This window comes from Solanum pennellii, chromosome 10 (assembly GCF_001406875.1).
Source record: "Solanum pennellii chromosome 10, SPENNV200".
NCBI lineage: Eukaryota > Viridiplantae > Streptophyta > Magnoliopsida > Solanales > Solanaceae > Solanum > Solanum pennellii.
In genome coordinates this window covers 63,140,574-63,153,059 of record NC_028646.1, presented here as the reverse complement: position 1 = coordinate 63,153,059, position 12,486 = coordinate 63,140,574, and the positions used below count along the sequence as shown (strand labels likewise).

General features: G+C 31.4%; 1 pseudogene; it reads right to left on the bottom strand.

The window, feature by feature from the left end:
• The window catches only part of LOC107001472, a 25,263-nt pseudogene extending 14,276 nt beyond the window's left edge, over window positions 1-10,987 (bottom strand).
• Window positions 10,988-12,486: the final 1,499 nt, after the last annotated feature.

The window sequence follows — 12,486 nt, the reverse complement described above, 5'->3', positions numbered from 1 at the left end:
TTCGCTAAAATTTTCAGTTAAAATTTAAAGTAAGTTTGAAATTTAAAAGAATTTTATCCCTATTCATCCGGATTAGAGTCCATTAGGTATATCACCTTCTCCATTGTGATTTCTTCCTCTTTTTTTTTTTTCCTTTTTTGTGTTTTCACTGTTTTCCTTTTCTAAAAAATCTATAGGATTTTTTCCAGAATCGAAACCTTCGAAGATTTAAGTTCTAAATCATCGCATGACCTTATAGTCATGACAAATCCAAGTTCTAGCAAGAGAACTTCTGCAAAGAACAAACATGCATCAACTTCGAAAGACCCAACCCCAAGAAAAGGGGTAGAAAGGCGACACCTCCAATTATTCGGCCAACACTACCCATGGTATGTACATTTGTATCCATATTCATCCGGATTTTCGTATAAATTTTTTTTTTGTAAATAGTGAAACAGTAGGGATAGAAAGAATTTTTCCCTTAGACTATATGATTTGCCTAATTTTTACTTAAAATACTCATTTCTCTAATCCCCACCTTCATCCCACCATAACATTAATAAAAATTAAAATTATATAAACAACTAAGTACATTTCAAGTTTGAGTCCCATATATCCTGATTAAGAAATAAGAGATTAAAAAAAGGAATAAAAAGAGAAAATGAAAAAGACATTTGGATAATTGATAGAAAATTTTATTTTATCAAAAATAATAATATTTTTAGATGGAGAATCAGTCGGTGTGAATATGAGTTTTAGTTGGATCTCCATCTATGAGTTGAGTTACGTTATAATAAATTGGGGGGGGGGGGGGATTTAAAATAGGCCATAAAGAAGATATCATGAAATTAATTATTTTTCAATATTATTTTCAAGTGTATCGGGTCAAAATATAAATCATATGTGATTTTATAAAAAAAATAATTAAAAATACGATTTCTATTATTTATTTGAGAAGGTTTTAGATTTGGACCAATTACATTTGGAAATATAATTTTAATAAATGTTTAATAATTTTACTTAAAGGAAACTATGACAAATATGAGCCAAATGATTAACATCGATGATGTTTTTGAGCCAAAAGGTGGATGTCAGGGGTATTTTAGGGTTGAAAGGTGGATGGAGGGTAATCTTGTACCAATTTAAATATTTGAGGGGCATTTTAGGCCTTTTCCCCTTTTTTTTTGTATATTTAGTTTAGTAGAAGAAAAATGAGCAATTTGAAAAAATAATTATGTAAAATTTGTGATAAACTAAAATAATGAATTACTCACTTTGTCCCGTAATTACTTGTCCAATTTTTCATTCACCTCAATTAAGTGGATTCACTAAACAATAGGCATTCCCCATTTATGTGCAGGATCATTGAGTTAAGTATGGTGTGAATTGGGAAATGAGAATTAGAAAATGTGGAGGAACTAAGTGAATGGAAAAAGAAAAGTCATTTTTTCCTCATTGGTAGGTTAGAGGAAATTTTTTGTCCTAATAGAAAACACTTTAACTCTTATAGTGTTAAAAACTACTTATTATTTATTAATTCCAACTAATCTTTGTTACTATCTTCGGCGGAAAAGTTTGAGTTCTAATTTGAGTGAATTTTTTAGGAAAAAGAACAATTTGTATTTAATGGGTTATCAATTATAACTGAATTAGTGACAAATTTGAATATGCAACTAATGTATTATCTTTCTTATATTGTTATTTTGTTATTGTAGATTGTTATCAATTTTATTATAAGGTTATTTTTAACGGAACATATTCATTATAAAATGATAATATAAATATATGAGTATTTTTGATAATTTTTAAAGCTTATGGATATAAATCATATTGTTTTAAATAGCCAAATATTTTTGAAAAAAATTGAGGTCAAACATGATGAATCTTCACCAAAAACTTCACCCAAATATGATTATTCAAGAATATTTGAAAAATTGGGATAAAAATTAGCTAGATGTACCAAAGAGCACATGGATAACTATAGATAATAAGAACTCATTTTTATTTTGAATTTAAAAATTCAATATAATATTATTTTATTATATATACCTTAGTTGATTTATTTGTTGTTATACTGAACAAACTCTACTGATAGAGTCAAATTGTAACTTCAATAATTACTTTTTAAAATATAATTATTGTATTACCTATTTATTTCAAGTTCAACTACGATATTATATAGTCATATATGAATAACCATTTTCAATTTGAGTGTTTTTTCCCTTCCAATCTAATTTTGAATCTCATAGTCGTATTTTAGTAACATTTATATTTTAGAAGTATGTATCAAGTGTCAAGATACATGAGCAAAACATGCGTCCAAAAACTAATAAAAAAAAATTGAACAAAGTAAGATGGAGAAAGTTTTGAACTCCATTCAATTTCCTTTTCACTTATTGTCTTACTTTGCTCATTTTTATACTGTTTGCCTAAGATGTCGTTCGATTTGTGCATCGTTATAGGCCTCTATAATTATTTATTCATAATTCCGTTTCACCATATAACCTAACCCATATTATAATTTCTTGTTTAACTTTCTTAAAAAATAATCATAGGTTTTGCCACATTAACTAAAAGATACTATTTTATTTGTTTCAGTTTATGTGTCTTAATTTCTTTTTTTAGTCTATTTAAAAAGTAATATCATTGTTATATTTAATAACTCTTTAATTTTAATATCTCGATACATTGAAGGATCAATGATGTGGAAAAAAGTAAAGTAAACTTGCTACTTATCAATTATCAAAGTAAAAATTTGTGATGTTATGCTTATAATCAGTATTCACATGTTATTACTGTAGAACATTATCTCAAAATGGAACTTATGATGATTATTCTGTAGTACTTAACTAATACTCTAAAGAAAACAAACTTATGACCTAAAAAGTTATTTTTCATCAAAGAATATATATATATATATATATATATATATATATATATATTGTGTGTGTGTCCACTGCAATGATATCATGATTGTATTTATGATTGATGTGCTTATGATGTTTTGACAATTGGAACTCAATTATATATTTCTAATATGCATTAATGAATTTCTATTTCTCATAAGAATGTGCACATTGTTGTTTTGAAATATTTTAAGATAAGCTTCAATCATGAGACTTTCAAACAGACTATAATTTTAAATGTTTTATAGATTATGAACCTGATATGATAAGTTGTTAATGTTATAGTATTTGAAAAGAAATATATAGCAAAAAAATATGTATAATCGTCATAATTCACAACAGTGTTTTGTCATATCATGGTATATATGCATTATAGAAGAACTTTTTTTTATCCATAATTAATGCATATATCAATAAATATTAATGTTATGTGGTCGTTGAGACAAGTAGGAGAATGTATTACTTTTTATTATTTTATTTGTGATTGAATTAATATAAAGCTCATACTAATATTTCATGAAGAGCAAATCTCGTCCTTAGATTATTTACTTGATTGACGTACATGATTAAGTCTCAGCATCTATAAATTGTTCCTCCCTTCATTTATTAGGGTTATCACATAATATATACACAATTTCATCGCTAGCGGTACCACTAGTAGCGTAAGGTTAGCGCATGGAAGTAGAAATCTATTTTTAATTAAACGCTTCCATTCATCTATGTGATAATGCTTACGCTTTAGGTATGTTCTCTGCAACTTATTCTAGTAAGATTTTCATGTTTAAGATATTGATATGTATTAAATTTATGTGATAGCATGAACGTGTTGCTTAAAGTGGGCACGGAGGTATATATAAATCGAGTTCAGTTTAGTCTTCCACTCATCTATGTATGATTTAATGCTGACACTCCAGGTATGTTATGTACAATGTATTCTAGTAACCTTATCATGTTTAAGATCGTGATATGCATTGCTTTTATGTGATAGCACGAAACATAAACAAAATTAACCTTGTATAAAAAATATAATTTTTTGTAGATGTGATTAAGACATCATTTATTTTTATTAAGACTAAGATGTCTGAATCTAAATGTACATCTGAATATTAAGATGTACATTAATATTTAAAGCTTTGAATCAAATATACATCTAAATACTAAGATGTTGCATTAAGATCTGAATATTAAATAATTAATACTCTTTATTTTCTCAATATCTAAATGTATAGAATTTATTTTTATTAAAATAATAAATAAAGTTAAAAATACTCAATTTATCTAAGATTATATTTTTTCTGTAACAATTGGTGGTGGTGGTGCTTAGCGATGGTGACTATGTATGTCAATTTGGAATGGTGTTGAGTGATGATAGTTGTGGATAGCATCTTATGGTATAACGGTTGTCAGTGGTGGCTGTGTGGTTATGGTTGAGGTTGAATAAAGGATGGTGGTTATGAGGTAACTGGTGGGGATTGATTGTGATGGTAGTCAATGGCGTAACTACACTAAGCCCAGAATGTCTCATTTGGACTCCCTGCGTCGAAAAATTACATCATATATACAAATAAAACGTTTTGATCATCCTTGAAATAACAACTGTTCTCAGCCCATTGTGTTATGGTGCTCAGCCAAAGCTGATTGACCAACAAGCATGCGAGTTTGATTCCTCACAACTACATTTTATTTTTATATTTTTAAAGAGATATAAATTAATAAATCAATGAATTTTTAATAACTTAAAACTAATATTATCTATTAAAATGATCTTAAATTAGAGACCTGCAACTTAAATTTATAAAAAAAATAATTTTAGTAGCCAATTAAATTTTTAATCATTTGACTTTTGATTTTTTTTCTTCTGATTAATTTTTTTTAAAAAAATTGAAATAAATTATTTAATTCAAAGCTTAAGAAAATCCTAGTATTTGTTTTTTCTATAAAGCTTAAAGTGAAAAAGACTTAATATAAATTTCTTTTTGAAAATCTTGTTTGATTCTACTCTTTATTTTTAATTTCTCGGTAAGATATTTAAGTATAAATGTGACTTCATCCTAAACTGGATATTTTTCATTTGTTCACTTCCTATTAAATAAACATGAACATCCAAGGAAAATATTATGCAGTTTGATTTTTAAAATCTTGGTATATTTTTTTTTTATAAAAAATGATAATTATTTATGTTACATAATTTGATTTATAAGATTTTAGAGCAACCATTCGTTAATTACTTTTTTACTTATGCAATTCTTAAACACCATTTATAAAAAATTTGGCTCTCTCACTGGTGATAGTTGTGGCGGAAATGAATTGTGAGTGGTGGTGATAATAGATAGAGTAGCGATGGAATGTTATCATTGTAGAGATTATTAAATAAGCATTTTAATGATATTTAAACTCTGTTATAGATTTTAATCATTAAAACCTATTAAGACACAATTAAAAAACGCAAAACAAAGACACTTAGGGCCTCATTTGTTTTCATTAAGATTAAGACGTCTGAATATAAATACTAAGATGTACTTTCTAGGTCTGAACATTAATCACTAAGATTTTTCAATATCTGAATGTACATAATTTTTTTTTGAAAATTAGGAATTAAACACTATATCAATAAATAGTTATAAACCAAACCAAGATAACTTCCTTCGAAAAATTATCTCAAGAACAAGATTATAATTCACCCTAAAAAAATGATTTATTTGTTTTCTTAAACAATTTTTTCTCAAGAAACAATGATAACTTCTTCCAAAGAAATTTTGACAACAAACAAATTGTGAGAAGAAGAGTTCCATCAATATCAACTGACCCAAGGATATTGTATATATTAAAATATAACATAAATGCTTGTAAAAGATTTTATGAAAATTTACTTATTCAAAAGAGAAAAAAAGGTATTTGGTTGGAAAACAAAAGGAACAAACAAGAAACTTGCTCTGAAGAGAAACGAGGAAGAAGAGAATTCATCTGTGAGAGAAAACTTATTATTTTAATAGAGTTTGAATGGGATTAAGACTTTGTTATAGATCTAATTCACTCAGAGTCATTAAGACCCGTTAAGAGGTTTTCTATAAAAAGAAACAAATAGACTTAACAGATTGAATTTGAATAATTAAGATTCATACCTTAAAATAAAAAATACTTAATGAGTTGAATCTGAATGATTAAATCATTCCTCCATTAAGTGCAAACAAATGAGGTCTTAATGATTAAATCTGAATAATTAAGATTCATACCTTAAAAATAAATAGATCAGACCTCATTTGTTTGCACTTAATGGAGGTCTGAATATTAATCATTAATATTCAACCCATTAAGTACATGTGTTAGGTCCGAATCTTAATCATTCATATCAGTCCATTTGTTTCATTTTTTAAAAAAAACCTCTTAATTGTTCTTAATGAATCTAAATCAATCAGATCTATAACAGAGTTCCAATACCATTCAGACTCTAGTCTTTCATAAACAAATCATTTTCTTCATTGCTTCTCTTCTAGGCAAGTAGCAAGTTTTTTCCTCTCATTTTTCAATCAAATACCTTTTTTTTAGTAAGTAAGTTTTCATAATAATTTACTAATATTAATCTTATATATAAATATATACAATATTCTTGGGTGAATTGATATTTATGAAGAACTCTTCTTGTCACAATTCGTTTGTTGTCAGAACTTCTTCGGAAAAAAATATCATTGTTTCTTGAGAAAAAAATGTTTAAGAAAACAAATTTACCATCTTTTTTCTGGGTAAGTTATAATCTTATTCTTGAAACAATTTTTGGAAGTAGTTATACTGGTTTGGATTATAACCTTTATTGATATAGTGTACTCAATTAATTTTTTTTTAAAATTATCCACTTTCAAATATTGAAAACAAACAATATTAATGATTTAGTGTTCAGACCTAGAAACTACATCTTAATATTAAGATGATCATTTAGATTATGACATCTTAATCTTAATGCACATCTTAACATTCAGATGCGCATTTGTATTTAAACATCTAATCTTATTGAAAACAAATGAGGCCTAAATGACCGTGATATAAAATTTGCAAACAAACGAGGCCTAAGGGACGAGAGACAACAGATTCAGGTGAAGAAATAAATGGTTCAACACTGATTATTCTCTTAATTGGGTGAAGAAAATGTGGCTAGGCTTAGTGAGAAAAATGAAAAGACCAAACTACCCATCTAAAAACGATTGAGGTGCCTTTCAAAGAGAGGTTTCACTCAAACAGGCATAACTTTTACTTCGAGCTCGAAATTAAGAAAACTTGGTGGCGTTGGAAAGAGGACTCAATGACCTTCAAATTGATATATCATGGGCCATATGAATTTTTATGTGCTAAGAGATAAAATCGTTTTAAGTTAACCTAAAACTTAAAACTGATATCAAGTCGTACGAACCTCTTCACAATCCAAAGTGTTAAAATGTCTCCCTTTTGGGAACATTCATCATCAAATGAGATCATATTAATTACAATAGGGATAATAAAGTGCCTAACAACCCAACTCAAGCACAACACATGCAATTAGCATAAACTAAACATATTAACTTAAAGATTACTTTATAAAGAGTTAGCGCCTTGGTCTAGAATTGATTCAGAAGGAAAGAAGTGATGGTATCTCTTCTTCATATCCTCATCGGCCTCCCAAGTAGCTTTATCATAAAGTTATTCCTCTATAAGACCTTGATTGATGCAACTTTTTTGGTTCTCAACTTGCGAAACTGACGATCAAGAATCTGAATGAGAATCTCCACATAAGATAGGTTTTCCTTGATACCAATATTCTCGATAGGTAAAATAGATGAAGGATAGATCAAACACTTCTATATCACAGAGATGTGAAAGATCGGCTGGACTGTTGCTAACTTTGATGGTAGCTCCAACTCATAAGCTACATTGCCAAATCTCTTGGATATCTTCTAAGGACCAGTGTTCGGGGACTGAGTTTTCCGTTCTTACCAAATCCGATAACACCCTTAATAGGTGAAACCTTCAAATAAACTCAATCATTAATCTCAAATTCCAAGTCTCTCATTCTAACATCTATATAGGATTTCTGATAACTTTGTAACTTTCTAGAATAATCTTTACTTTCTCCATAGCTTGATGAACCAAGACTGACCCTATCAAACCATCTTTACCAACTTCCAACCACCCAATAAGAGTTCTACATCTTCTCCTATAAAGAGCCTCGTAAGGATCCATCTGGATAGTAGAGTGATAACTATTATTATAGGCAAATTCTATGAGAGGCAATGGTCATCCCAATTCATATTGAAATCCATGACGCATGCCCTTAACATATCCTCTAAGTCCTGAATTGTGTGCTCTACTTGGTCATCCGTCTGAGGATGAAAAACAGTACTAATGTTTACCTTCGAACCCAAAACTTTTTTAAAATACTTCCAAAACTGAGTGGTGAATTGTGCACCACTATCTGAAATAATAGAAACAAGAACTCCATGAAGTCGAACTATCTCTTGAATATATCATTTGTCATAATATTTTGTTGAGTTTGTGGTCTTTACTGGCAAGAAATGGGTTATTTTAGTCATCCGATCTACAATTATCCAAATCGAATCATGCTACCTGCGAGATCGTGTCAAGCTAGTAATGAAGTCCATATTGATCATATGTCACTTCCATTATGGAAGAACTATGTTCTGAGCCACACTACCTGGCGTTTGGTGTTCCACCCTGACTGGTTGGCAATTTGGGCACTTAACAAAGAAATCTACAATGCATCTCTTCTTACTATTCCACCGATAGAATTCTCTCAAGTCATGGTACATCTTTGTGGAACCGGGATAGATTGAGTATCTAGAATTGTGAGCTTCTGCATGTTCCTCTCATAGAGCTCATCCACCTTTGGTACACACAATTTACCTTGATACCTCAACACACCATCTCCTCCTTGTTCAAAACGCATTACTTTTTGCTTATAAACATTTACCTTTAGCTCAAGTAAGAGAGGGTTTTTGTCTTGTTCTCCTTTACCTCAGACACTAAGGATGATTTAGCCTCATTCATCACGATCACTCCTCGTTCAATAGAATCTAACAAATAGACTAACAACCGGGACAATCTGTGAACTTTCTTAGCTAAGATATTAGGATGATTAAAAAAATGACTGGCAAAGGATTCTTTCTTGCCTTCCTTAACGTGAGAAATACTTCATATTGTTAACCTGCTTAAAGCATCAGGAACAACATTAGCCTTACCTGGGTGATAAGGGATACTCATGTCATAGTCCTTGAGAAAATTAACTAGCTCTTTTGTTTGAGATTAAGCTACTTCATACTGAAAACATACTGGAGACTCTTCTGGTCGGTGAATACATCCACATGGACACTATATCGATAGTGACACCATAGTTTAAGAGAAAAAACAATTTTGTCAGCTTGATATCATGAGTCGGGTAGTTCCTTTCGTGAATCTTAAGTTTTCTGGAGGCATAGGCTATAACACTGTCATTCTGCATTAATATACAATGAAGTCCAACTTTGGATGCATTTAAATAAACAACAGAAGTCTTTGTATCCTCTGGTAGGGTCAACACTAGAGTAATGGCTAACCGGGTTTTCAATTCCGGAAAATTTTTCTCACAAGTTTAACTTAGCTGTTTTGTGAGTCAACTTAGTCAATGGGGACGAAATAGAAGTAAACACCTGTACGAACCTTTTTTAGTAAACTTTCAACCCAAGAAACTCTTTATATTAGTTGGAGATATGGATCAAGGCTAATTCTGTACTGCTTCAATCTTCTAATGTCAAATAGAATCTCTTTGCCATATACAATGTGGCCTAAGAATGCCACAGACTCAAACTAGAACTCACACTTAGAAAATTTAGCATGTAACTCTCGATCCTTAAGAGTTTTGGAGGACAATTCTGAGATGACTACCATGGTCCTCCTCATTCCTTCAATATATCAATAAGTCATTATTGAAAACGATGACAAACATATCAATATTTGACTTAAATACTTTGTTCATAAGATTCATGAACGCTGTTGGGGCATTGGTCAAGCCAAAAAACATTATAAGGAACTCATAATGACCATAAAACGTCTTGAATATCGTCTCCGGGATGTCACTTTCTCTTGCTTTCAACTGATGATAACCAATTCTGATGTCTATCTTAGATAAGCAAGTGGCACCCTAGAGTTGATCGAAAAGGTCATCAATTCTCGGAATGGGATATTTATTGTTTATGTGACCTTGTTCAATTGGAGGTAATCGATACAAATCCTAAGGGAACCATTTTTATTTCTCACAAATAAGACTGGAGTGCCCCAAGGTGAAACACTAGGTCAGATGAAACCCTTATAAAAAAGATCTCTCAACTATTCTTTAACTCATATGTAGCCATTCCATATGGTGGAATAAAGACGAATTGAGTATCAGGATGAATGTCTATGTCTCAAAGTCTATTTGTCTCTCAAGAGGGTCATCATCTAGAAAGACATCTGGTAACCCACTCACAACTACAACTAACTAATAGGTGGTGTATCCATACTAAAGTCATTAACTTGGACTAAGTGATACATGCAAACTAACTTTCTGGCCTTAACGTATGAAATGACTCGTAGGCACTCTGAACTACTCCTTCACTCTAAAACTGGCTCATTAGGAAATTGAAACTTGACTATTTGAGTTCTACAATCAACTGAGACATAACAAGAAGGAACTAGTCCATACAATAATAACATCAAAGTCCTCCATATCTAGCTTAATTATGTCAGCCGTGGTGTTCTTATGATTGACAAATATGATACAATCACGATAGACTCTTTTTTCTAGAATAGACTCACCAATATATGTGGAAATACTGAAGGGCTCAAGAAGTTGTTTAGGGAAAATGTCAAACCTCATGGCTACATAAGGAGTCACAATAGGCAAACTCACACCTGGATCAATTAAGGCATAAACATCAAGGTAAAGACTTTAAGCTTATTACTGACAACATCTGGTGAGTTATCCTGATCCATGCGACTAGTTATAGCATACAAATTGTTGTTCCTCCGTTTGTTCCTAAAGTAACTCCTCTCGGAGCACCTCTGCCGAAGCCGTTGAAGAAGATTGGGATTTGTTTCCCCATTACCTTGCCCGTTTTTAGGTCACTCTCACATAAAGTAACCCATTTGACCACACTTTAAGCAACCATTGGAGCCATAACGACATGCTCCTGGGTGGTTCCTACTACACTTAGCACGTGTGAGGGTCTAAGTATTCCCTTGTGCCACACTACCTTGAGACTTACTAGGTCGAGCTCTAAAATTTTGGGAGGTCTAGTTTCTCAAATCATTCATGTTCTTTGGCATAGGCGCACTAGCTGATGATGGAATAGGCCTAGGTGATATTTGATGAAAGGATGACCGATTTACATTCCCGGTCTTCTACTGATCTGACTCGTGATTTTTTGTCGTAGTCCTCTTACTGCGGAACTCTTCCCTGTCATTCTACTTATCTTTTTCAACTTTTTGCACATGGATCATGATTCTGGATATGTCTATGTCCCCTATTAACATAGTCGTCTTACCTTCGTTACTAGATAATCGGGATAGACAGAAACAAATAAACTCATCTTACTCTTCATATCAACCACCATCTCCAGAGCATAGATGGATACTTGAGTGAAATTGAGGTTGTAATCTTGCACACTCATAAACTTATTCTTTAAATTAAGAAACTTTCTTACCTTTGATTCCCTTGGCTTTCGTTAAAAGAACCATTGTAACGACTCGGGATCACCCCTAGTCATTACCGGCAGATTCGACCTCTCGGAGGTCTCATACAAGCCACACAGATCTTTCATTGCATACGACACTTAAAATTAAGTAAGAATTTAAAATTTTCTTCTCACACGAAGAATATTTTCATTATTAAGCAAGCGGAATACTTTCAGAACATTTAGCTTTACAACACATATGCCTCATAAACCATCTAATACTTTAGAGTAAAACATTTGGGACTAAGACTATATAAGATTAAAATACATAAAAAGACCATTAAAAGGACATGCGGGTCTTGTCCTCGAATCTGTGAGGATGTAACACTTTGAAAATCTAAGACGTGTTCTAGATCCTAACATAAGTGTCAAAAGTTTTAGATACTGTTTTAAAGTCTATTTTAATGAATATAGGTCATTTAGGAAGTCTAGAAACCAAAACATCCAAAAACGTCCATGACATCCGTAACTAGTTTAATGAGGTGCTAGCGTGCCTTAGCCTTTTTGACTAGCTTTTAGGAGTCAGAAAATGATGAAAATTGGTGGAAGGGTGTATAACATTATAGATAGTTCATATTCGAAACTTTTGGGTACGAATCCCCCAAGGACCAACTAAGGGCCCTTGAGGAGGACCCTTGCATTTTGGCAAAAAGCTGCCAAAAGGCAGTATCCATAGACGGTTGCCATCAACGAATCCTGTGTCAATCGATAGGGAGTCGATTTTCTCCATCGATGGACACTTAGAAAAATTATCCAAGGTTGAGATTTTCATAGTCCCTGAATTTATTGACGGTCCAACAAGACTGGTCCTTGGCCCGTCAACTGACAAACGGGGCGTCGACATGGTCTAGTCTGTGAGACCACTGGTT